This window comes from Sus scrofa, chromosome 10, assembly GCF_054392235.1.
Source record: "Sus scrofa isolate SSC_HxYL_T2T_F1_AM1 chromosome 10, Sscrofa_HxYL_maternal_Yorkshire_Landrace_v2.0, whole genome shotgun sequence".
NCBI classification, from domain to species: domain Eukaryota; kingdom Metazoa; phylum Chordata; class Mammalia; order Artiodactyla; family Suidae; genus Sus; species Sus scrofa.
Genome location: NC_139392.1, coordinates 23,342,914 through 23,368,921, shown reverse-complemented (window position 1 = coordinate 23,368,921; position 26,008 = coordinate 23,342,914). Strand labels below are relative to the sequence as shown.

Sequence of the window (26,008 nt, the reverse complement as noted above, 5' to 3'; positions counted from 1 at the left end):
GATAGATGGCTTTGAAATGTTTTCTCATTTGATTTCAAATAGGGCTTCTTCTTTCACATCTTCCTCCTCATGATGAGTTGAAAGACATGATTATGACTCGTGTTTCATATTTAATCCTATTAATATTTATTGTTAGTGTATGAGATCCCACCGCTTAACTAATTATGCCAGCACAACATGAAGTAGATTACCTGTCCTGAACCAGTACATCAAAATACGAATCATCGGTGATGCTCCAATTCAACTCGCTTCCAAAACTCTCTCAATCTCTGGAATCTCTCAACACAAGAATCGGATAGTGATATCATTTTCAGTTTCCTCATTCTTAAATATCCCAAAGTCACATAGGCTTTAGGTTAAATTTCACGTCCTGTTGTAAATGAGACTTTCTTATGAACATAGGACCTTGGTATCTCTTAATACAGGAAAGACAGCCTGCGGACAGAACTGGGGATGAAGCCCTTGTTCTGCTGCTATAAACTCTCCAGCCTTGAACAAGTCATTTAACTTCATCTGTAAGGTGCTGCTAATTGGTTGGAGGATTAAGTGACAACAGCTAATGTAGTTTATTAGCTTAAGTGCTAGTAGCTTCTGTAGCCTCACTCTATGCTAAGCATTGTTTTAGGTGCTTTACATATGTTTCCCTAAGTACTTATTAAGCAGCACACCTATGCATTAGGTGCTATTATTACCTTTATTTTATTTTTTTTTAATTTAAATTTTAATTTCTTTGGCCCTGCCCAAAACATGAAAGTTCCTGGGCCAGGGATCGAATCTGAGCCACAGCAGAGACAACACTGAATCCTTAACCACTAGGCCACCACGGAACTACTGCCCTTATGTTATTTTTTTTAATTTTTATTTTTTTGTCTTTTTGCCTTTTCTAGGGCCGCACCCATGGCATATGGAGGTTTCCAGGCTAGGGGTCCAATCGGAGCTGTAGCTGCCGGCCTGCACCACAGTCACAGCAACGTGGGATCCGAGCTGTGTCTGCAACCTACACTACAGCTCACGGCAATGCCGGATCCTTAACCCACTGAGCAAGGCCAGGGACCGAACCCTCAACCTCATGGTTCCTAGTTGGATTCATTAACCACTGAGCCACGATGGGAACTCCTGCCCTTACTTTAAAGAAGGGAAACTGAGGAGTTCCCGTCATGGCTCAGCGGTCACGAATCTGACAAGTATCCGTGACGGCAGGGGTTCGATCCGTGACGGCAGTGGGTTCAGGATCTGGCACTGCTGTGAGTCATGGTGTAGGTTACAGATGAGGCTGGGATCCGGCGTTGCTGTGGCTGTGGTGTAGGCCGGCAGCTACAGCACTGATTCATCCCCTAACCTGGGAACTTTGATATGCCGCAGGTACAGCCATAAAAAGAAAAAGAAAAAAAAAAAAAAAAAAAGAAAAGATCAAGCGTAATGTCTTTGGAAGACTATGAAAACTGTTCTCTGCCTCTGACCAATATTGTTTTCTTTTAAATTAATTTAATTTTGGGAGTTCCCGTCGTGGCGCAGTGGTTAACGAATCCGACTAGGAACCATGAGGTTGCGGGTTCAGTCCCTGCCCTTGCTCAGTGGGTTAAGGATCCGGCGTTGCCGTGAGCTGTGGTGTAGGTTGCAGACGCGGCTCGGATCCTGCATTGCTGTGGCTCTGGTGTAGGCCGGTGCCTACAGCTCCGATTCGACCCCTAGCCTGGGAACCTCCATATGCCGCAGGGGCGGCCCAAGAAATAGCAAAAAAAAAAAAAAATAAATAAATTAATTTAATTTTGAAGATGCCCAACTTTTGCCATGCCCTTTGTACGTGGCCACAAGGAGTGTATCTCACAGTCTTTAAGGTGCCCTGATGGGCATGAGTGTGTGTGTGCGCGTGCGTGCGTGAGCACATGTGGGCGTCAGGGAGTGCAGTTTGTCTGGGGAAAGTTTAAATCACTCTCAAGAGGTTGAAACTTTGGCAACACTTAAGTGGGCTGATAACACTGCAAACATGACAGAGCAAGAAATACCCTCTTTGCCTGCACAAAAACAAGGCATGCTATGCTCTAGGAATCAAACGCTGCCTTCGATGACTTCATCTTGTAACATTTATCGGGGAGCAAAGTGTAAATAGCTGGAAAGAAAATTTACCTGGTAGTGACAGCCCAGCTCCTCTCAGTGTGCAGCGGCTGAGCTCAGGCTTGTTGGTTTAAGTGGACGTGAAGAGTTCATTTCTGGCTCATGGCACCGGACCGTGGTGTCCCCTATCTGAGGGGGTAGGGTGGGAATCTGGGAGGAGGTCGATCCGCAGTGTCTGCACATCTGAGCAGCGGACTGTGAGAAGCCCCAGTCTCACTGCGGATAACTTACCAGTCTCCTTCTATTGAAGCTGGAGGGTGGCCTTTAAAATATAGTGAGAGTACATTTTATGTTTGTGGGACTTTGGAAGTATGGGTACAGATTTGAATCTTTTAAAAAATGATATTTCAGGAGTTCCCATTGTGGCTCAGTAGTTAACGGAATCCAACTGGGAACCATGAGGTTGTGGGTTCGATCCCTGGCCTCGCTCAGTAGGTTAAGGATCCGGCGTTGCGGTGAGCTGTGGTGTAGGTCGCAGATTCGGCTTGGATCCCACATTGCTGTGGCTGTGGCATAGGCCATTGGCTACAGCTCCCATTCCACCCCTAGCCTGGGAACCTAGAAAAGGCAAAAAGACAAAAAAAAAAAAAAAAAAAAAAAAAAAAAAGTATTTCAAACTCAGCAAAATATACAAGAAAACAAAATGACAGCCCGTTAGGTATAATAGATGTGAAACCACCTTGTTAACAGATTTTTTTTTCCCTTCCTCCTCTTCCAAAAAAAATTTTTTTTATAGAAAATTTCCAACACATAAAAGAGGAAACAACCATCCTGTTTCACCTGTAGCTCTACCCACCTCCCCTCGCTGCCCCAGATTGTTTGGAGACAATATATACATTCTTTTTCTTATCTTTCATCATGGTCTATCCCAAGAGATTGGATATGGTTCCCTGTGCTGTACGTAGGACCTCATTGCTTATCCAGTCTATATCATCCATGCATTTTTAAAATCAGTATCTACATGATAAAAGTTATTTGGATATATCCATGGTATCATTTTTCTTGCCTGAATAACTAATAGTAATTCTTTGATAGCCACAAGTATTCATTCAGTACTCATATTTTCCTATATTCTTCCATAATTTTTAACGGTCTGAATCAGAACCAAGGTACTGTTCTTACATTGCAGTCAATAGATAGATCTCTTAACTGTCCTTTACTCTGTAGATTTCTCAGACTCGTGTCTGTTTACTTTCTTGCAATTTATTTCTTGAAGGCGACCCACACTCCACATTTTACTGATTGCATCCCAGTAGCCCCATGTAATGTTTTCCTTTGTCCCTGTTTTTCCATAAATTGGGAGCTGGGTCTAGAAGCTTAAGGAGATAACATTCTCTTTTTTAGCAAGAATATTTCACAGGTATCTTGTGTGCTTCTCTCAGGGGCACCGGATGTCATTGGCTTTTCTTTCTTTTATGATTAATGCTCAGTATCCTCTTCTCTTTAAAGAAATAAAATGTTATAGATACAATTGAAGTTCTGTCTGTCTTCTTCTTTCTTCCCCAGAGGTAACTGCTATCCTGAGTTTTGTTTGTTTCAATTTCACATGGGTTTTTACACCTTAATTATATATATATATATATATATATATAATATATAATATATATTTTAATATATAGTGCATATAATTAATTATATGTATAACTATATATATAATGTGTGTGTGTATATATACATATATATTTGTTTTTTAGGGCCACATCCGAGGCATGTGGAGGTTCCCAGGCTAGGGATTGAATTGGAGCCGAAGCTACCGGCCTACACCACAGCCACAGCAACTCAGGATCTGAGCCACATCTGCCACCTACACCACAGCTCACAGCAATGCCAGATCCTTAATCCACTGAGTGAGGCCAGGAATTGAACCTGCATCCTCATGGATGCTAGTCAGATTTGTTTCTGCCGAGCCACCACGGGAACTCCAATATATGTATATTTTTATAAACAAAGTTTAAAATGTGTTTGTGTGTTTTAAACTTTTACACAATTAGTATCACACTACATAAATGTATTTGCAGCTTCTTAGGGGACAGATCTATGTTGAAATATGAGGATCTAATTCATTCTATTTTATTTATTTTTCTTTTTGGCTCTGCCCATGTCATGTGGAAGTTTCTAGGCCAGGGATCAAATCCATGCCACAGCTGTGACCGGAGCAGCAGCAGTGACTACACCGGGTCCTTAACCTGCTGAGCCACAGAGGAACTGCATCATTCATTTTATTTATTTATTTTTTATTTTATTTTTTTATTTTGTTGTCTTTTTGCCTTTACTAGGGCCGCTCCCTCGGCATATGGAGATTCCCAGGCTAGGGGTCCAATCGGAGCCGTAGCCACCAGCCTATGCCAGAGCCACAGCAACTCGGGATCCGAGCTGCATCTGCAACCTACACTACAGCTCACGGCAATGCTGGAGCCTTAACCCACTGAGCAAGGCCAGGGATCAAACCTGCAACCTCATGGTTCCTAGTCGGATTCGTTAACCACTGAGCCACAATGAGAACTCCCATTCATTTTATTTTTAATCACAATTTAGTATTGCATGAGCCCCAGTTTATCAGTTTTTCTGACTATGGACAGACACTGCATTTTCACTTTCCTGTGTTATAAACAGCACCGCAGGAGGCACTCTTGTACTGGAGGCCTTGTGCAGATGTGCTCAAGTTTCTCCAGGATTGCTACCGAAGAGGGAAATTTCTGATTTGTCCTGATATACTGGAGCTGGCTTGGGCTGGCTTCGGAGAGCCTATTGTTAAATGTTCAAAAATTTTCTGGACTGGATTTTAAACAAATATCCAAAGTTCATCACCTATGAATCATTTTACTGTAATTTACTATGCTCTTTTTGTACATGCTCCCATTATCTATGCTCTTGAGGTTATTTACGTCTTTTTATCTGCACGGAGGAAATACTGTGTAACAGTGTGATACTGCTTATCTCCTCCAGCTCTGCGCTGAGTGGCACCACCCTGGTAGCCTGAAATCAGTCACGGTGGGAGTTGAGCATCACAGAAATTGGCCCCCACCACAAATCAGGACTTAATTTAGTGTTCAGTTGATGGTCTGGACTTAAGAAAGTGAAGGGGGAAATTAATCTTAAAAATGTCCTGTGTCTTCCATGGTGCACAGCCCAAAGAATGCGGAATCTTCTTTCAGTGTTCAAAACCTGTTCTCCAGGAACACATCCAAAGTCATGGTGAATAGTCACGTTAAAATTCCTTGGGGAGTTCCCCTTGTGGCTCAGTGGTTTAAGAACCCGACTAGCATCCATGAAAATGAGTGCTTGATCCCTGGCCTCGCTCAGTGGGTTGGGGATCTGGCGCGGCTGTGGCTGTGTCATAGGCCGGCAGCTGCAGCTCCGATGCAGCCCCTAGCCTGGGAACTTTCCATATGCTTTGTACCCCCCCCAAAAAAAAATTTCCTTGAGAAGTGATGCTTCAGTGAACGATGGCCCAGCTTAAGAGGCTGAATTCACACTACGCCCCAAAATAAATTCCTTATGGATTCATGATCTCAAAACATGAAGCAGTTTCCTTTTGAAAGGAAACGTACAAGGATATCTTTGTGGACCAAAGAAGAGGTACCACCCGGACCCATTCTGAAGGAAGGGTCACTGGTGGGTGACAGGCAGTGTGGACCGTTGCCAGCCTCCAGCTGTCAGCTTTGTCTGGATCCACCTTAGATTTTGGCCCCAGTTGGCTCTGGTCTTGGGGAGGTCAGTGGCTGAGCAAAGTGGTGATTCGGGCCATTTCTACCCAGTGAGGGACGTCTTGCGTGGGCACTCTTTGCCCTGGAGTCCCCGTCAGGCTGGTGGACACTGTCACCTTTCCATTGTGGTCTCATAGTCCCCGGCTCAGCCCTGTTTTCTCTTTTTCTGAAGTGTGACACCCTGTTAGAGCTTCTGCATACCTGACTGCATCCAGGGTCTGCTTTTCCTTGGGGGAACCCAGTTGCAACCCTCTTTATGACTTCAGCTTAGAAAAGGATCCTTCCTCTATGAGTTAAACTGTTCTACGATGTAAATCCATCCTATTTTCGTTGGGATTACTGATCATCGTATATGGTATGGCTTGTAGACAACGCCACTGAGTTTGGAATTCCGAACCCTGAATTCAGGGTAAGGTGTAAACGCCTGTGTTTGCCAGCATGTTGAGTGGTTGGTTGCCTTTGGATGATGAGATGTTAGCTGAAAATTTCCTACTTGCATATCTATATCTTTTCTTTGCTCTACAACAGACTGATCCTGCTTCTATGCGAGTGTATTTCTTTGCCTTGAGTCTTTGTAGCAAAGCCTGGGAGCTTGATTATTCATTCTACTCAATTAAACAAACATTTGTTGAGAACCTACATGTTGCCAAGCATTGTTCTAAAACAGCAAGAGGTTTCGATACCACGAAGATTGCCCTTGCTCCCAAGGATCAACCAGTGAGAACCAGGCAGGAGACCTTTGTAGGGTTGTTTTGGTCCGTTGATTGTGTTCTGTCTTAATCCATTTTGGTCCAATTAGGTTTTTTGAGAAACTTTTTGTTTCAGTTTCCGGTGGTAGTTTCATGACTTCTAAAAACTTGCCCCCTGTATTCACTTAAGGGAAGGAGTCCCTTTTTCTCAGCTGACGCAAGGTCTTTCTCATCCTATTTCAAAACAGCACTGAAATTGTGTCTGTGCATGAGGGGGACAATGTCTTCCAGGATGTCGCCGGTTCGCTGGCACTCTGCTAGGTGCATCAGCCATATCCGTTAGCCAGGGAAACTCGTGTGTTGCATCTGTAAATAGAAAGTCCGTGTTGGAGTTCCCATCGTGGCGCAGCGGTTAATGAATCCGACTAGGAACCATGAGGTTGTGGGTTCAATCCCTGCCCTTGCTCAATGGGTTAACGATCCGGCGTTGCTATGAGCTGTGGTGTAGGTCGCAGATGCCGCTCGGATCCCGTGTTGCTGTGGCTCTGGCGTAGGCTGGTGGCTACAGCTCCGATTGGACCCCTAGCCTGGGAACCTCCATATGCCGCGAGAGCGGCCCAAGAAATGGCAAAAAGACAAAAAAAAAAAAAAAAAAAAAAAAAAAGTCCGTGTGGAGTTCCCTGGTGGCCTTGTGGTTAAGGATCACTGCTGTGGCTCTGGTTACCATTGCAGTGTGAGTTCAGTTTCTGGCCTGGGAACTTCTGCATGCTTCAAGGTGGCCACAAAGAAAAAAAAAAAAAAAAGGTAAGAGAGAGAGGGAGGGAATGGGATGGACTGGGAATCTGGGGTTTGTAGATGCAAACTATTGCATTTGGAATGGATAAGCAATGAGATCCTGCTCTGTAGCCCTGGGAACTCTATCTAATCTCTGTGATGGAACATGACGGAGGATGATGTGAGAAAAAGAACGTAAGTGGATGTATGCCTGGGTCACTTTGCTGGACAGCAGAAATTGACAGAACATTGTAAGTCAACTATAATAAAAATTTTTCTTTAAAAAAAGAAAGAAAGGAAAAAGAAAAACAGAATGCAAAGATAGAAGGGGCGCTCCTGTTCTGAGATCCGTTTCTTAATCTCTGACAAGATTAAGCCCTTTCCTGCAGTGGCAAGAGCAGAAATGCCACGTGATTAAAAAAGGGCGAAGGAACGGACATGGCAGTGTCAGTTGGCAGTAAAATGGCACAGTTTTTAAAAAGCTCTTTCGATTCATATTGAATGAAGAATGTGCAGGAGCCAAAAGGAAATGGTTGTGTCCTACGACTTTGGAAGAAGCTGCCCCCACATCCCTTAAGACAGAGAGAAATATGTGTCTGAGGCCAGTGGCCCAGACTAAACTCAGTGACGGCAATGATTTAGAATCTGGCGTTGCAAAGTTTTTCGTTCTGTGTGTAAATTGTGACACCCCCACATCTCCTGGACCTGAATTAGGAAGAATACTCCAGCTCATCTCAACCTTCAAAGGGAAGCTAATCAGGAGGGGTCTGGGGGGGGGAGGAGACAGGATGGGTTTCATGTGTAACTTGTCAGGGCAGTAATTGCTGAGTTTTCGTCTTTCCAAACAGAGAGAAAAAGTGTGCATTGTTTTCCTTGTAGATCTATCGCACATCTGGCAACATCCCAGAAAAACTCAATTAATTCTCTAGGGTCTTAGGACCAGAAAAAGACCAAGAGGAGTCTTTCTCATGGTCCCTCAGAAAATCTTGTGCAGCTGTAGTTAAAAAGGACACACAATGAAGACCAAGAAAACGATGTCACTTCTGCATGGGGGCGGTTTTTAAAGTGGAGGAGCCTGAGAAAAGACCCTAGTAAAAATATTTCATGGACAGTTTAGTTTAATTTAGTTGCATTTTGTCGAAACTCTTACAGCCGGTGTCCACTGAAGAAAAACACGCAGCAAAAAAGGCGTGGGTTGAGTGTATCTTACTGAGGACGACAGCCCAGGGACCCGGCTCTGGGACGGCTCTGAGAAGCTGTTCAGGGAGGTCAGCCACCCGAACGTCCGTACACCTGTGGTTTTGGCAAAGGGGCTACGTGTAAGCGAGCACACATCTCAGGAGGAGGTTGCTGCTGGTCCCAAGAGACAGGTTTCTTAGTTAAAGGTTTTAGTGCTTCTCTAGGTAGGGGAAGATGCAGGAATCCCGGTTCATCCAGAGTTTCTCCTGGAAGTACCTACTCTCCAAAAGGCCTGTTCTGCCAGTTTGCCCAGAGTACAGAGAGCCTCGCTCTCGATCTCCACCCTGGACTCCTGTCGGGTGTGTCGAAGCTCAGCAGCTGCAGTGGCTGGTGACTCAATCCTTGTAGAACCGGGCGGCGAGGGACCTTCTCTCGTCGGCACCAGATATTTGGGGAAGAGGAAACTGCACAAAGCCGTGAGTTCCCAGTGGCTTTCTGTAGTGCTCGTGGGGATTAAAGCGACGTCTTCTCCCACACCCAGGCTTGAAACCCAAATCGGAGCCTGAAACCCCAGACGAGCCAACCCCTTCACACTGTCTCCACCTCCCAGACTACGGAGGAGCTTCTCCTGCTCCCTCACTTAGCAAAACCAGGGTTTTTTTACTCTATATAAGACCCATTTTTTTTTTTTTTTACAGATTTTGGTTTATCTGAAAATCCAATATCTTGTCTTGATGGCCCTTTATTCTGTAAGTTCCTTCTGTCTTGATGGTAGAGAAAATAATGGTCCATTTTATAATAGATTAAGTAAACAAATAATAGTAATCAGCTCTTTTTTTTTTTTTTTGGTCTTTTCGTCTTTTCTAGGGCCGCTCCTGTGGCATATGGAAGTTTCCAGGCCAGGGGTTGAATCAGAACTGTAGCACTGTAGCTACCGTCCTACACCACAGCCACAGCAACTCGGGATTCGAGCCACGTCTGTGACCTACACCACAGCTCATGGCAATGCTGGATCCTTAACCCACTGAGCGAGGCCAGGGATCAAACCTGTAACCTCATGGTTCCTAGTCGGATTTGGTAACCACCGAGCCACAAGGGGAACTCCTCAGCTCCATTTTCAAGGACCTTCTTTGTACCGCGTCCCTGTGCTAAGTGCTTTGCAGTTTGTTTTATCTCATGTGACCCTCACAAAAATGTATGAGGATTAGCTTCATCTTAGACATTTGAAAACAGACGGGAGACCTTACGTTAAAAGCAGTAGGGCCTCCAGGATCCAGGTCTCTCTGGATCCAAACTCTGTTCTCTTTCCAGTGTGTTCCAAAGCCTATTGTGATAACAACAGCTGCTTCTTTTTCTCTGGCTCTAATAGTGGTAGTAGGAATAATGACAGTGGCATAATGATGATAGCTGCAAACATTTATATGGCTTTTATACGAGGGTGTGCGCGTGCGTGCGTGTGTGTGTGTGTGTGTGTGTGTGTGTGTGTGCATGTGTATTCATTTAATACAACACACCTCTCTAAAGAGGGGATCGTTTGCCTTTTTTTTTTTTTTTGTCTTTTGTCTTTTCAGGGCCGTGCCTGCGGCATATGGAGGTTCCCAGGCTAGGGGTCGAATCGGAGCTTTAGCTGCCGGCCTACACCACAGCCACAGCAACTCGGTATCCGAGCCGCGTCTGCGACCTACACCACAGCTCACAGCAACGCCGGATCCTTAACCCGCTGATCAGGGCCAGGGATCGAACCTGCCACTTCATGGTTCCTACTCAGATTCGTTAACCACGGAGCCACGACGGGAACTCCCCGTTTGCCAGTATTACCCTCATTTCTCAGAAGAGGAAACTGAAGCACAGAGACACTGCCCATCCCCCGAGGACACACGACTACTGGGGGGCAGAGCCGGAGTCCACTCGAGCAGGCAGTGTGGCTCCAGGGCGCTGACTCACCCGTCCTGCTCCCACACTAGGATTAACAGTCAACATTAGGGAGCTCCCTCCCAATAAGAGCTTAGGGCCAAGTGTCCACAGGCCCTGAGCACAAACCATTCATCTGTTTTCAGGAAGCAGACCAATTTATATTCTAGTTTATTATCTTTCCCCCTCAGGTCCCATACGCCCCCATATAGAGCAGCTTCTAGTAGGTTGCAAAAGAAATGTCTCTAAAAGTATTATCAGAGCTGAGCCACCTCCAAACAGGAACAGGGTAAAAGAGAAAAGAACTGACCTAAATTAAATCATTTTGCTTATGTAACACCTACCATCCTCATAACAAGCTCTTTTTTTTTTTTTTTTTTTTTTTTTTTTTGCCATTTCTTGGGCCGCTCCCATGGCATAGGGAGGTTCCCAGGCTAGGGGTCCAATTGGAGCTGTAGCCACCGGCCTACGCCACAGCCACAGCAACTCGGGATCCGAGCCGCATCTGTGACCCATACCACAGCTCACAGCAACGTCAGAGCCTTAACCCACTGAGCAAGGCCAGGGATCGAACCCACAACCTCATGGTTCCCAGTCAGATACACCAACCACTGGGCCATGACAGGAACTCCCAAGCTCTTCTTGTTCTTATGTCATAGATGAAGATGCTGAAAAAAGGCAGACAGAACAGGTCTCTCTGCGGCCACCATCATTACATGGTTGGTGGCTGGAACTTACGGGGTCAGTGATCGGAGGGGAAGGAAGAGGGCAATCTGAACGGCGGCCTGGGGCTTGGTCGAGGGGACCCAGGGGGCCTGGAGGAAGCTGTAGAGCCTGTGCGAGGAGAAGCCGGAGAGGAGGGTAACTGGCTGAGTGGGAGGACGGGGGGGTCCTGAGCGGAGGGATGCTGTTTTGCGGGAGTAGGAGGAGGTGAGCTTGGCTAACATTTGACTGCATAAGGCTCAGCTCCTGAAGGCCAGCTGCAACGTCTGAAGCCAATAGAAGCAGCGCCAGACCGTGCGTCTAAGGGCCCGAGACATGTCCGAAGGCTAACATCGTAATTCATGAAGTGGTTAGTTAGGGACCACGAGGGCGCACATCCATGAAACCACCACTGAGATGAATGGGAATTTTACAGCTCAGCTTCCAAAGCTGGCCACTGGTATAGAACATGCAGCCAAGCTTTCACCTCGAATCGGCTGGTTTCAGCGAAATCGCCAAAGATCTTCCGAATAATGCCCAGGCAATTGAAAAAGCCAGCGTGAGATTTCCAAGAGGCGGCTGAATTTGAAGAGCGTGGGGAGGCATTTTGCTTAAACCTCATGAAGACAGGGATTTGGCGTATTGGAAAGGAGCCACGAGCGTGGGCAGAATGAGAGAGGTTACGGCACAAACAGCCTGTCTTCTCTCCAGTGGAAAAAAACCAGAAGCAGGGAGGCTCTGCAGTCAATCAGCATGTCGACAGGACTCTATCGCCCTAAAAAATGCGGGTCATCACTGGACTTTTCAGAGGTGAGATGGCTCTCACCCCCCGCCCCCGTCCCCCACCGCCCAGGGCCCTGCGCCACCAGCCTTTGTCGTCATCCCTGCAGGCTGGGATCCTTGGTGAGCTGGAACCGAGGTTGGGAACCGAGCGCCGCGAAATCCACACACCAGCTGGAGCAGAAAGTCCACGAAACATAAATTTCTTGGAAAATGACCCTGGTTTTTGGCAGTTATTACTGTGAATGAGACTACGTCAGCATCTCCACCCCGGCCTAAAGTAGCAGGATTTTCTTTTTCCTCCAAATTCCTCTGCAGTAATGCTTTACGCTCGGGTTTTATCCCTGACTCACAATTGCAGGAACGTTTTAATCATGCTTATTCCTGAATGACTTTGAAAGCGTCGAGGCTATAAAACAATATCCGACTCGATCGTGTACTATTTATTATTGCAACTGTAAACTTTTTCCTCTCACGCTGAAGATTTTCCTTTCAAAGAAAGGAGGTTGTAAATGTATTTCTATGGAATGTTTTACAAATGAAAAACAGGGAGTTCCTGTTGTGGTGCAGTGGAAATGAATCCGACTAGGAACCATGAGGTTGCGGGTTCGATCCCTGGCCTTGCTCAGTGGGTTAAGGATCCAGTGATGCCGTGAGCTGTGGTGTAGGTCACAGACGAGCCTCAGATGCCGCTTTGCTGTGGCTGTGGTGTAGGCCGGCACCTGTAGCTCTGATTGGACCCTAATTGGTGTGGCCCTAAAAAGCAAATAAAAATAAAATAAAAAAATAAATAAAAAATGAAAAACCCAATGAACTTAGAATTTACTAATGTTTACAGTTTAAACACTTCCATTTCCAAGTGTAGAATTGTTATAGCAAGTTAGCCCAACCTAGAACCTCCTATAATCAAGACCCTACAGCGTAAAGAGAGGCAAGTGATAAGTGAACTACTTTTGGCATTTTGCTGGCTTATTCCTACGGGCAGTGTACAGTAGGGAACGTGACTGATTCCAGCTTATTCCATAGTAAGAATTGTGTAAGTCCTAGGACCTTCCTTCTGCAGAAATTAGGGTTCCTCGTTAAAAGTCGAGAAATAATTTCATTGGGACCTGGAGTTTGGACAATCAGACAAAATAAAAGACTCATGTCACATCTTTGCAATGTAAGGATTTCAGTTTTTGCCCCCATGTTTTCTTGTATTCTCTCCCTTGACCCCTAAAAAGCCAGTGGGATTATTATGGAAATAAGGTAAGAATGGAAACTCCTTTTGGAGTTAAAGACCTGAGGGCTAGTCGCATCTCTGCCATTGAGCGGTTTGGTCTTGGGCAACCTGAACCTCTGAGCCTCAGTGTTGTTTTGTTTTATTTTGTTTTATTTTGTTTTGTTTTGTTTTATTTTATTTTGGTTTAACTTGCTTATTCATGCTGTATTTGCAGTGTCTGCTGTTGTGCTAGGCCCTGTGTTGGACCCTGAGATTACAAAAATGAACACTGTCCACATAAATTCTGCCTTCATGGATCCTATAGCCCTTGGAGACAAATAGACTTAAACAAAATATTGCATTAACAATTACTTGCTTATAGTTTGGTCAGCTTCTTAGAAAGGGAAATAGAGCATAGAGCGACACCTCCTCATAGTGGTTCGAAGTTTTGCTTGTGTGGGTCACCAGTGATGAAACGGGCTGCCACCTAAGAGGTCAGTGGGTGACAGCTGAGGGAGTTCCTGCTGTGGCACAGTGGGTTAAAGACCTGGCTTGTCTCTGTGGCCTTGCCAGTTGCATCCCTGGCCCAGAGCAGTGGGTTAAGGCTCTGGCGTTGCCACTGCAGTGGTGGCGTAGGTCAAAGATGCTGGCTGGGAACTTCCATATATTGCAGACGAGGCCGAAAAAGAAAAAAATAGGAAACCAGAACCATAAAAAAAAAAAAAAAAGTGTTAGCCGAATTTGAAACCATGCTCTTCATGAAGCAATGATTCAAGTGCCATTGGGTAAGGGATTTAATTGAAATGAATTTAATTCAGTTCTGTTCAATTCACCACATTTTGATGCGGGGCGCGGGCCGGGGTGTGTGGGGGGGAGAAGGCATCTGTCCTGGAAGTGGCATGGAGCCTTGTTCTGACCCCATTTATCACACACAAGGACTCCTCTGCTCCGCGCCAGACGAAAAATGGAATATTATAGACCCCAGAGGCCTTTAGGAAGCGTCATGATGGCTCTCTCACCTGAGGAACCCTCCCTCTTTGTATGCAAAGGTCCTGTTCTGCATTGAGCTATTTAAGATACCTTGTGTTCCTGTGGTCATTTTTAAGATCAAGAAAGCATCGCAATATAACAGAGGTTACTTCCCCAGGGAAATGCTGTGTCAGAAGTAAAGTCACAAATACCACTGTCTGACTCACTTAAGCTGGAGTCCACCCTGGGGTTCAGGGGTGAACAGGGGAACTGGTGAATGACGGGGCAGGGGGATGGGAGAAAAACAGAAGCCCATCTAGAAAGAGAGGGAAGAAGAAAGAAGTTGAAAGAAATTTTAAAAGGAATTTTTCCATTCACCTAGAGTGGCTGAATGCTTTTGTAGAAATTTCAGGGAGTTCCTGTCGTGGCGCAGTGGTTAACAAATCCGACTAGGAACCATGAGGTTGCAGGTTCGATCCCTGGCCTTGCTCAGTGGGTTAAGGATCCGGCATTGCCGAGAGCTGTGGTGTAGGTTGCAGACTCAGCTCAGATCCTGCGTTGCTGTGGCTCTAGCGTAGGGCAGTGGCTACAGCTCCGATTGGACCCCTAGCCTGGGAAGCTCCATATGCCGCAGGAGCGGCCCAAAGAAATGACAAAAAAAAAAAAAAAAAAAAAAGAAATTTCAATGAAAAAATGTTTCAGAAAGTTATATCTTTGTTTTTGAATGAAAATATTAATTCTTTTTTTTTTTTTTTTTTTTTGGTCTTTTTAGGGCTGCATCCACAACATATGGAGGTTCCCAGTCTAGGAGTGGAATCAGAGCTGTAGCCGCTGGCCTATATCACAGCCACAGCAACGCCAGATCCAAGCTGTGTCTGCAACCAACAGCACAGCTCACGGCAATGCTGGATCCTTAACCCACTGAGCCAGGCCAGGGATCGAACCTGCATCCTTGTGGATGCTAGTCAGATTCGTTTCCACGGCGCCACGACAGGAACACCCATGAATATGTAAATTCTGATAAATCGAAGGTTCAAAGCAAAAGCTGGAAGGGATAACAATAGGATAGAAAGATTCAAAAAAACTTACAGGTTGGAAAATTGGGTCAAAACAAAGACTATAAAGAGATAACAAATGTTAGATGTGGAGAAAAGGGAACCCTTATGCACTGTTGGTGGACATAGAAATTGTTGCAGCCACTATGGAAAACAGTAGCCTCAAAAACCTAAAAATAGTGCTACCATCTGATGCAGCAGTTCCACTTCTGGGAATATATTCAGAGGTAAAGAAAACACTAAAACTCAAAAAGATACATAAACCCCCATGTCCGTAGCAGCTTATTTACAACAGACACAACATGGAAACAACCCAAGTGTCCACTAATGGGTGGACGGAGAAAGAAGTTGTGGTCTGTATACCACGGGGTATTATTCAGCCATAAAACCGGAGAACATCCTTCATTTATAACACGGATGGGACCTTGTAGGCCACATTCCCTTAAAATTACCCTAAGTTCTAATTGTTTTTGAACTTTTCTGTTGTTATTGTTCAGCCTGCAAATTTAGTTCCCTTCAAACCATGCTTGGTTAGCCCTTCTCCCTGGCAAAGATGCACCCAGAGAGACTCAAGAGGAAAATTTGGGTGAGACATGGTTTCAACCTATAGGTAGCCTGCATGCATGGAGTGACCAGCCATCCCACATTCAGTGTGGTTTTTGAATGTTTATGGTAGTAAGTTTTGGATTCAGAGAAAAGTTACAAAGATTGTCCATAGAGTCCCCAGGTAGTCCACACTTAATTTCCCCACCGGTAACATCTTGACTTAGGATGGCACATTTGTCACAATTAATGAACCAATATTGATACAGTATTAATACTTTAAAGTCATACTTTAGTCCATCATCTTTATTCTTTAAACATTATTTTAAATTAATTAATTATTATTATTTTTTATTTTAAGGGCCGCACCTGTGGCATATGGAAGTTGCAGGGGTTAATGGGAGCTGTAAGTGGCAGGTCTACCCCATAGCCACAGCCATAGGATTTGAATTGCATCTGTGACCTATGCCACAGCTTTCGGCAACTCCAGATCCTTAACCCACTGAGCGAGTCCAGAGATCTAACCTGCATCCTTGCAGACACTAAGAACCATACTAGTATCCATGAGAACGTCAGTTCGATCCCTGGCCTCTCTTGCTGGGCTAAGGATCCAGCATGGCTGCAAGCTGCAGCACAGGTCGCAGATGTGGCTCGGAACTGGCATTGCCGTGGCTGTGGAGGTTGGCAGCTGCAGCTCCAGTTCACCCTCTAGCCTAGGAACTTCCATATGCCACAGGTGTGGCCTTAAAAAGAAAAAAAGAAGACAAGAAATGATAAGTGTTGGTGAGGAGGTAGAGAAATGGGAACCCTTGTTTATTGTTCATAGGATTGTAAGTTTGTGCAGCCACTATGAAAAATAGTATGGAGCTTCCCCCCAAAATTAAAAGTAGAATTACCATACAATCCATCAGTTCTACTCCTGGTTGTTTATCCGAAGAAAACAAAATCACTAATTCGGAAAGATATATGTACCCCATTGCAGCTTTGTTTTTTTTTTAACAGTGGTCAAAATACGGAAGATACCTAAAGGCCCATCAGCAGATGAATGGATAAAGACTTGGTACACACACACACACACACACACACACACACACGCACACGCACACACGCACGCACGACTATTACTCAGCCATAAGAAAGAATGTGGTATTGCCATGGACCTCGAGGGTATTATGCTAAGTGAAATAAGTCAGACAGAAGAAGGCAAATGTGGAGTTTCCATTGTGGCTCCTTGGAAATGAATCTGACTAGCATTCATGAGCATGCAAGTTCGATCCCTGGCCTCAGTGGGTTAAAGATCCGGTGTTGCCCTGAGCTGTGATGTAGGTTGCAGATATGGCTTGGATCCTGCATTGCTGTGGCTCTGGTGTGAGCCAACAGCTACAGCTCCAATTGGACGTCTAGCCTGGGAACCTCTATATGCCTCGGGTGCAGCCCTAAAAAAGAAAAGAAACAGGCAAATGCATTATATTGTCACTTATACATGGACTCTAAAATAGCAAAGCAAATGAAACAAATGTAACAGAAACTGAGTCACAAATACAAAGAGGCATTAGTGGTTACCAGAGGGGAGAGCAGTGGGGCAAGGGCCAAAATAGGTGAAGAGGATTAAGAGGTACAGACTACCCAAGTGCCTGTCATGGCTCAGTGGTTAGCGAAACTAACTAGCATCCATGAGAACGTGGGTTCGATCCTTGGCCTCGCTTGGCAGGTTAAGGATCTGGTGTTGCCGAGCTATGGTGTAGGTCACAGACATGGCTTGGATCCCACATTGCTGTGGCTGTGGTGTAGACTGGCATCTGTAGCTCCGACTCAGCACCTAGTCTGGGAACCCCCATATGCTGTGGCTGTGGCCCTAAAAAGACAAAAGACAAAAAATAAAAACATATGAGAGTTCAGATGTTTCACATCCTTTCCAACACTTGGTATTTTCACCTTTTCATAATTTTAGCCTCCTGGTGGGTGTATCTTGAAACCTCTTCAGTGTTAATTTATTTTTTCTTGTGACTAAATAATGTCATGCCCTTTTTCATGTGCTGACTCTCCATTTGGATATCTTCTTTCGATGAAGTTCCTGTCCAAGTTTTTGTCCCTTTTGGGGGGTTGTTTGCTTTAAAACACATGACCAGGGAGTTCCTGTCGTGGCTCCGTGTTTAACGAATCCAACTAGGAACCATGAGGTTTCGGGTTCAGTCCCTGGCCTTGCTCAGTGGGTTAAGGATCTGGCATTGCTGTGAGCTGTGGTATAGGTTGCAGACGCGGCTTGGATCTGGTGTTGCTGTGGCTGTGGTGTAGGCCAGCAGCTATAGCTCTGATTCGACCCCTAGCCTGGGAACCTCCATATGCTGTGGGTGCTGTCCTAAAAAAAAAAAGACTTGCATGGGAGTTCCCGTTCTGGCTCAGTGGAAAACAAATCTGACTAGTATCCATGAGGACGCAGGTTCAATCCCTGGCCTCACTCAGTGGCTTAAGGATCTGGCATTGCCATGAGTTGTGGTATAAGTTACAGACGCGGCTCAGATCTGGTGTTGCTGTGGCTGTGGTGTAGGTTGGCAGCTACAGCTCTGGTTCCACCCCTAGCCTGGGAACCTCCATATGCCATGGGTGAGGCCCTAAAAACAAACAAAAAATGAAACAAAACAAAGCTTGCATGCATCACTGGCCATGGAAGCTACTAACTCTGTCCGGTTTTCATAATCCCAAGTTGGGCTGGGTGTGCTGGATGCCTACCCTTTGCCCCTTCGCACCGCCCATCCCTGCCCTTCACCCTGCCCCCAACTCTGGGAGGGGTGCTTTTGTGGATTCCATCAACACGAACCTACACCCTCTGGCTCCCAAGAACCTTCATATGCTGAGGGAAGCAGCCCATGAAATGGCAAAAAGACAAAAAAAAAAAAAAAAAGGACCATGCTTTTTATAAAGTGATGTACATCTGGAAGGTTACTTCCTTAGACACACACACACGTCAAAGCCTTGACCGGAAAAGCTTTTAGTCTCAACCCTTTGGTCCTTCTAGCCTTATAATGCCATGCAGCTATACCTGCTCCATTCCTCCCACTCCTCGTTCCCGTCCCCTTAAGCGCTCCTAGTTTGTCTTGTCTATTTACCCAGTTTCAAAATCTACACGTAGTCTGAAGTTTCTGGCTCTATTTCTGATATTGTTGACTGTGGACACCGGGATGCTGTCCCTTTAGGAACGAGGGCTAAGTGCCCCACCTGCTGCGGGTGCTGCTGGCTGACAGCCCTCCGTTCTCAGCTACCTTCAGGAACTGCCTCTCTGCCCAGGTCATGGCCTCTTCCCAGGGGGCAGCATTCCCTGCCAACTTTGAAGAGCTGTCCAGCATCGGCGTGTCCTGAAGGGACAGCTGAGGCTCTTCTTTGGGACTCCCCTGGCACCCAACTTCTCCTGCCCCCTCCATTCAGAAGAACACCCCTCATGCCAGTCTGGTGTCTCATCTCCATCTCGGAACTCAGCGTGTGGCTCCGCCTGTCCACCTCCCACCACAGTAGGTGAGGACCTGTCTGTCTTGCATGGAAACCTCCTCCATCTTCTGTCCCCTCCTTCCACCTGTCCCGGTAGGTATCTTACTGTTTTTAGAGAAATCAACATGCAGTCAAATGACAAGATCACTGTAGTATTCACAGCTAAGTCACATGGTTTACCACGACTCTCTTTTGTTTTATGAACTTTCTCTTTCTCCTGATGGAAATGGTTGCCTGCTGTTTGTTTTTGGTTTTTTTGGTTTTTTTTTTTTTTTTGAGTTTTTACCTTTTATTTTTTTTCTTCTGTACAGCATGGTGACCCAGTTACACATACATGTATACATTTTTTTCTCCCATTATCATGCTCCATCATAAGTGACTAGACATAGTTCCCAGTGCTACACAGCAGGATCTCACTGCTTATCCATTCTAAAGGCAATAGTCTGCATCTAGTAACCCCAAGCTCCCCATTCATCCCACTCCCTCCCCCTCCACCTTGGCAACCACAAGCCTGTTCTCCAAGTCCATGATTTTCTTTTCTGTGGAAAGATTCATTTGTGCTGTATATTAGATTCCAGATATAAGTGATATCATATGGTATTTGTCTTTCTCTTTCAGACTTACTTCACTCAGGATGAGAGACTCTAGTTCCATCCATGTTGCTGCAAATGGCATTATTTTGTTCTTTTTTATGGCTGAGTAGTATTTCATTGTGTATATATACCACATCTTCCTAATCCATTTATATGTCGATGGACATTTAGGTTGGTTCCATGTCTTGGCTATTGTGAATAGTGCTGCAATGAACATGCAGGTGCATGTGTCTTTTTTAAGGGATGTTTTGTCCAGATATATGCTTTTTTTTTTTTTTTTGTCTTTTTGCTATTTCTTGGGCTGCTCACGTGGCATATGGAGTTTCCCAGGCTAGGGGTCGAATCAGAGCTGTAGCCACCAGCCTACGCCAGAGCCACAGCAACGCTGGATCCGAGCTGTGTCTGCAACCTACACCACAGCTCACAGCAAGGCCGGATCGTTAACCCACTGAGCAAGGGCAGGGACTGAACCCACAACCTCATGGTTCTTAGTCGGATTCATTAACCACTGCGCCACCACAGGAACTCCTATATGCTATTTTTAATTCCCTTGGTTTTTGTACTAATGATCTTTAAGTGAATCCTCCCCTGAACAGGGTCACACATATGAGCCGTCCAGGCAGCCTGATATTCTTAGAGACGCTGCTCCTGGAGGCCTCTGTTCTCATCTCCGTCTTCTCCAGGCCTGCTGACTGCTGTCACCTGATAGGAACTGCCTTTTCTTTCCCCCTTGAGTGTGTTCCTTTGTCTCTGGATCCCATGTCTTCCGCTTTCTTGGTTACTCCTCTATTTCAGTGGGAGCACATTCTCCAGTAGCTTTCTGAAAAAGAATGTATGAGAGGTAAATTTTAAGACCTTGCATCTCTGAAAATAGCTTTTTATGTAGGCCACACTCTCGGCATGCAGAAGTTTCTGGGCCAGAGATTGAACCTGTGCCACAGCAGTAACCAGAGCCACAGCAGTGACAACCAGATCCTTAACCTGCTAAGTCATGAGGAAACTCCTGAAAAATGTCTTTATTCTCTCCTCATACTTTGCTGAGAGTTTGATGGAGTTTGCAATTTTAGAGTAGGAATCATTTACATGAGTTTTGAAGGCATTTTTCCATTGTCTCCCAGCTTCATGGATGGAGGATCTCGTCCTTTTCTATGAGATTTGGGTTTTTGTTTGTTTTTGATAACATGTGAACACTTTAAAAATCTTAACGTTAACCCTGGTGTTTGGAATCCTCATGATCAAGTGAAATGAGTCTACTTCTACTCAGTGAACTGGGAGTGGCCTCTTTCTATTTTAAACCTCGTGTCCTTTAGTTCTAGAAAATGTTCTCTTCATTGCTTTGATATTATCTTCTCTTTATTTCTTTGTTTTCGCTTTCAGATGTTGGATTTCCTGCCTTGATAGTTGAGTTTTCTTGTCCATTTTTCTCTTTCTCTTTCTGACTTTTTATGCTACTTAGGGATATTTTTCAACTTTTTCTTCCAATCCTTTTGCTGATTCCTTTTTTTCTTTATTTTTGCTCTTGTTTACTTTCAAGAGCTCTTATTTTCTGAATGTTCCTTTTTTTAAAAAAAAAAGTACTTTTTTATTTCAGAGACTCGAGTTATCTGAGTATCATAATTATGTCTTTAAAAAGTTTTTTTCCATGGTTTTCTCTTTGTTCATTTCTTTTATTTATATTGTCTCTGCCTTTTATGTTAGAGACTTCCTGCAAAGCTGGTGATCCTTTGCTCCCCAGTTTATTGTTATTATTAAGGAGTGAGACACCAAAAAGCTGATAGAAGCCCTACATGCTCAGATGGAGCTTGTCTCTTGTAGATATTACCGTCACGCCAATTCGTGAGGCTCAGAAGAGTCAGTATCTGTAGTTCTTTTCCTTTGGGCTACTCGACTTTCCTAGAGATGAGACTTCTCTTTTCTGCTTGGAGGTTCTATCCCCTGCTGCTAGCATTTTGGGAAAAGGAAGCTGGAGATTTGCAGCAGTCAGCATGTCAGCTTTTTGTAACCCTCCTTCGAAGCTGGAGGCTCTCCTCCCCCACCCCTCCTTCCCAGCACATCAGTTCTGCCTGAGCCCCCTGGAGGTCACTTGCTCCAGAGAGTAAATTTATCCTCTCTTTGGGAAAGGCATATTTGCTTTCTTGCATAGGGTGGGGGAGATCAGGGTTAAAATGCCCTTTTTTTCAAGACTTTCAAACAGCCCTCTTTTTTTTTCAGCCTCACCCTGTTTTCAGAGGTAACTTCGCCTCTCCTTCCTTTGTCTTTTTCGATGAATCTGTCCTGGGAATTGATTTGCATCTTTTGGCTTAGATGCTTATATATCAGCTCTCCCTGGACTGCTAAGTCAGTTCCCTTGTCCATTTTCAAGATTTCTTTTTTGATATACTACATATATTTTTCCTAGGTGTGTGTGTGTGTGTGCACACATGCGCCATTTTTCCTCTTTGCAATCATTGCTCTGGGGTTTGGAAAAGAGGTTGAGATATATGGTTTTTTTTTTTTTTTTTTTTTTTTTTTTTTGTCTTTTGTCTTTTTAGAGCTGCACTCACGGCATATAAAGGTTCCCAGGCTGGGGTCTAATTGAAGCTGTTGCCACTGGCTTACACCACAGCCACAGCAACGCCAGATCGGAGCCACGTTTGCAACCTACACCACAGTTCATGGCAACGTCAAATCCTTAACCCACTGAGCAAGGCCAGGGATTGAACCTACAACCTCATGGTTCCTAGTTGGATTCGTTTCCACTGTGCCACGAGAGGAACTCCTGGAGATGTACGTTTCATTATTCTGTGTTTAAAGGACAATTTGAGGGAGAGGAAAGAGACAGCATCATTTCCATTGAATAGATGTGGACTCTGGGAGTTAGTGACCAGTATGATTCAGTGTTAGCCAGTTATTTCTCCAACAAACATGGGTTCTATTTGGAATCGGCAGAAAATTGAAATTGGCAACCATAGCAAGCCACGTGCAAGTCCCTAGCAAAAATGAAGAGTAGAACTCTTTTATAAAGGGGACGAGGAAGTTAGCAGGGCTGTGTAAACAAAGAGTCCGTGGCTTTTCATTGGCTGAGTCCTTCCAGGAAACAAGTCATTCTTTTTCCTTTTGGACTTTGCTAACTGCAGAGGACACGAGAGCCTCCCCTTCTGGCTTCCAGACTATTTAATTGAGGGTCTTGCTTATTAATTTTTAACTATTGCTCCCCAAGGAGGCCCAGCAGTGAGAAAAATATAGGACCGATTGGAGGAGAGTGTGACATTTGACGTCCTCTGGGCGATTCACATGAAGTGTACAGGATGTGAGGATACAGAAGTAGAAAGGGCATGTCTTAGAGTAACCAGTCTGAGGGCTTGAAGAAACCATATGAGTAAGTGAACCAGCAGGAAGATTTTTTCCCCCTTGATGCCTACCTTTGTGCTGGATGAAAAAAGATGAAGTTAAGCAAATGTGTTGCTCCTACTTTAGTAACTTCAGTTTAGAATCCAGGATGTCTAGTGAGCGTGCCTACTTCAAAAGGGTAAGAGGTAGCTGAGTGTGTATAAAACTCCAAAGTGGACAGCGGGCTGAATATCCTGAGCACCTCTCCACCCCTCCCTCACTCTGTGCCCAGGGACACTGGCTTGGACAGGTTACATCAACACAGCTCTTGTGCTTTTTGTTGGCTCTGACCCAAGCAAAGCTGCAACAGGAGATGCAAGGAAGGAAGGAGGGTGAACTGAGGGTATTTCTCCCCTGTGACTCCCTCCTTGCAGTATCTTCTCCAGCTTGCTTGATTGCTTGCTTGCTTTCCTTCTTTGCTTCTTTCCTTCTTTCTTTCCTTCCTTCCCTCCCTCCCTCCCTCTCTTCCTTCCTTCCCTCCTTCCTTCCTTTTGTTGTCTTCTTAGAGCCAAACCTGCAGCATATGGAGGTTCCCAGGCTAGGGGGTCTAATTGGAGCTACAGCGGCTCGTGTACACCACAGCCACCAGCAACGCCAGATCCGAGCCGTGTCTGCCACCTACACCACAGCTCATGGCAAGGCCGGATCCTTAACCCACTGAACGAGGCCAGGGATTGAACTCACGTCCTCATGGATGCTAATCGGGTTCATTAACCACCGAGCCATGACGGGAACTCCCTCTCCAGCTTTCTCAAGACACCAATTCTCCGGGACGCCCACCCTACTGGTGGCTCCTCCCCTTTCCCTCGTCGTGGAACTGGGATCCCCTCTTGCTCTGTAACTCTGGTGACAGTACAGCTATGACTGTACCTGAACTTCCAAAGGGGATACAGAATGTTGAAACAGGATAGTTGTAAATACCTTGAGCTCTTGGCCGCTGGGACTAAAACAGTAAGGGTGATTAGGGGTGTGTGTGGTTTTGTTTCCCTGGGTTTTTTGTTGCCTCTGTGTGCACACTGAGGGATAAGTTGCCTACAAGTGAATTTAGTGAGTGTAAATTTTTTTACAGTAGATTCTTTCTCTTTTGTTCATTTTTTAGTTTTTGTTGAAGTATAGTTGATTTACAAGCTTGCAATCATGTCCGCTGTACAACAAAGCGCTTCAGTAATACATACGCACACATCCATTCTTCTTCGGATTCTTCTCCCACATAGATCATCACAGAATATGGGGTAGAGTTCCCTGCGCTGGACAGCAGATCCCTGTTATTGTCTTTTAATGATGCTCCTTTCGCACCCTCCTACTTAAAAACAGAATGAAATGGATATGTCTAATTTGCTGGCATTGGCTGGGTCCTTAACGATTTTGCAGAGTGTTATGGGGCTTGATGGGGTGGGACTAGAAGAAGAAAAAGAAATCTCTATCCTTGAGGATGTGTCATATTCCAAAGAGGAAGGATTTCCACCTATTTCTATCCTGACCATCTTCTTAGAGGCTTCGGGGGGGGGGAGGCTGAACCCACATTCATCCATATAAATTGTGTCGTATAGCCTGAGATTTTAACATGATGATAATGAAGCAAATTGACCTGTGCCCTGGTCTTTAGGCCAGGGCCTGGTAGAAAAATGTGAGAGTAATACAGGGTCATGGAAAAGTCAATCCAAGGCACCTTAAGTCAGGTCTTTGGCACAATTTTCATGGACTCACAACTTATTTAAGTCCATTTCAGCGGGGGCTGAAACTGAGCTTGTGGGTTGTCGCATGGTGTGGCTTGGTAACCCACGGGCATACATTTGTCATTAGAGGCTCTCCGACATTTCCTCATTATTGTGTTTTTATGCTTTGCATTCCTTCACCCAGAGGTGGGGCCAGAGCCAGGGTGAGGCTGCCACTGAAATACCGCTGCCCTCTTTCATGGGTGACGTCAAGCCTCCTCTCTGCAGGCCCTACTGTTTGGTGGCTTCGAACGCTGTGTTTATAAACTTACTGCCTGACCTTGGTTCTTCTGTGCTTGCCAAACGGACTAAATGGAGACGCTCAGCCCGAGAAGTTTCAGTCCTAAGACAGGAATTTGCTCGAGCTCGAGGCTGGCTGGACGCCACGGGTGCAGGGAGTCAGCAAAGCTGACTTGTCTGTAACCAGGAGCTTCTGTTCCAGGGAGGGGAGCCCTGCGCTTAGGCTCACAGCACTGAGGCCTGCTTTCAGGATACGTCGGGGGTGATCCTACAGGCTGCTTCTAGAGATCGTGCAATGATCCTAGAGATCCTGTGATGCCACAGATCCTGTCCTGGCCCCGTGAAGCTGCCAGGTGCTTCCCGCCAGCCCCCGAATCAATGTCCCAGAATATGTGCAGCCAGGAGGCCCTGACACCTTTGTGCTGGTGTCAGGGTATAGCTCGCTTCCTCTCTGGGTTGAATTTAGGCTGCCTTTCTTGCTATGTGTTTTGAGCTTTTGGTCTCTTATTACGAAATTAATAGGACCGTATTTTTCACTTTCACAGAGTGAAAAATTCACTTCTGGGAGCAGTGAATCATTAAAGAAAGCCCAGAGGTGATGACAAAGCTGGGAACCCGAGTCTGAAAAGTTTAACCCGTCCCTGGGCTCTGACATGCCAGGCCCGTCTCTTTATAAATGGGCTGAAAGAACACCCCCAAACTCTTCATTTTCTGCCTGCAGTACCTGGCTATTGGGCTGGTTGCAGCTCAAGTTCACAGGTTGGAAGTGCAGACTGAGTCTCCTGAACAACAACCGCCTAGGCAACCTCTTCGCTTGGGTGTCTTGCAGGCATTCAGCCTTTTAATGCTCGAAGCAGGATTTGGGGTTCCTTGCTCACCCTCTGCCACCACATTCCTTCTGCCCCTTACCAAATGGCCAAAAAGCTCCTGGTGACATGCCTTTGAAAGCTGACAATTACCATCCTCACTGCAGCTGGAATCCG

The 26,008-nt window shown here is 45.4% G+C and overlaps 1 protein-coding gene across 8 annotated transcripts in view; it reads left to right on the top strand.

Annotated features, from left to right (window-relative positions):
* DENND1B (DENN domain containing 1B) overlaps positions 1–26,008 on the top strand; it is a 326,057-nt gene that overhangs the window by 42,451 nt on the left and 257,598 nt on the right. Inside the window, exons 2-3 of one of the 8 annotated variants that reach the window (XM_084979373.1) lie at positions 9,163–9,213; positions 13,794–13,843. The exons of the other annotated variants lie outside the window; for them this stretch is intronic. The gene's annotated coding sequence lies outside the window, so the exon portion shown is untranslated. The remainder of the gene's footprint in view (positions 1–9,162; positions 9,214–13,793; positions 13,844–26,008) is intronic. 8 annotated transcript variants of the gene reach the window in all.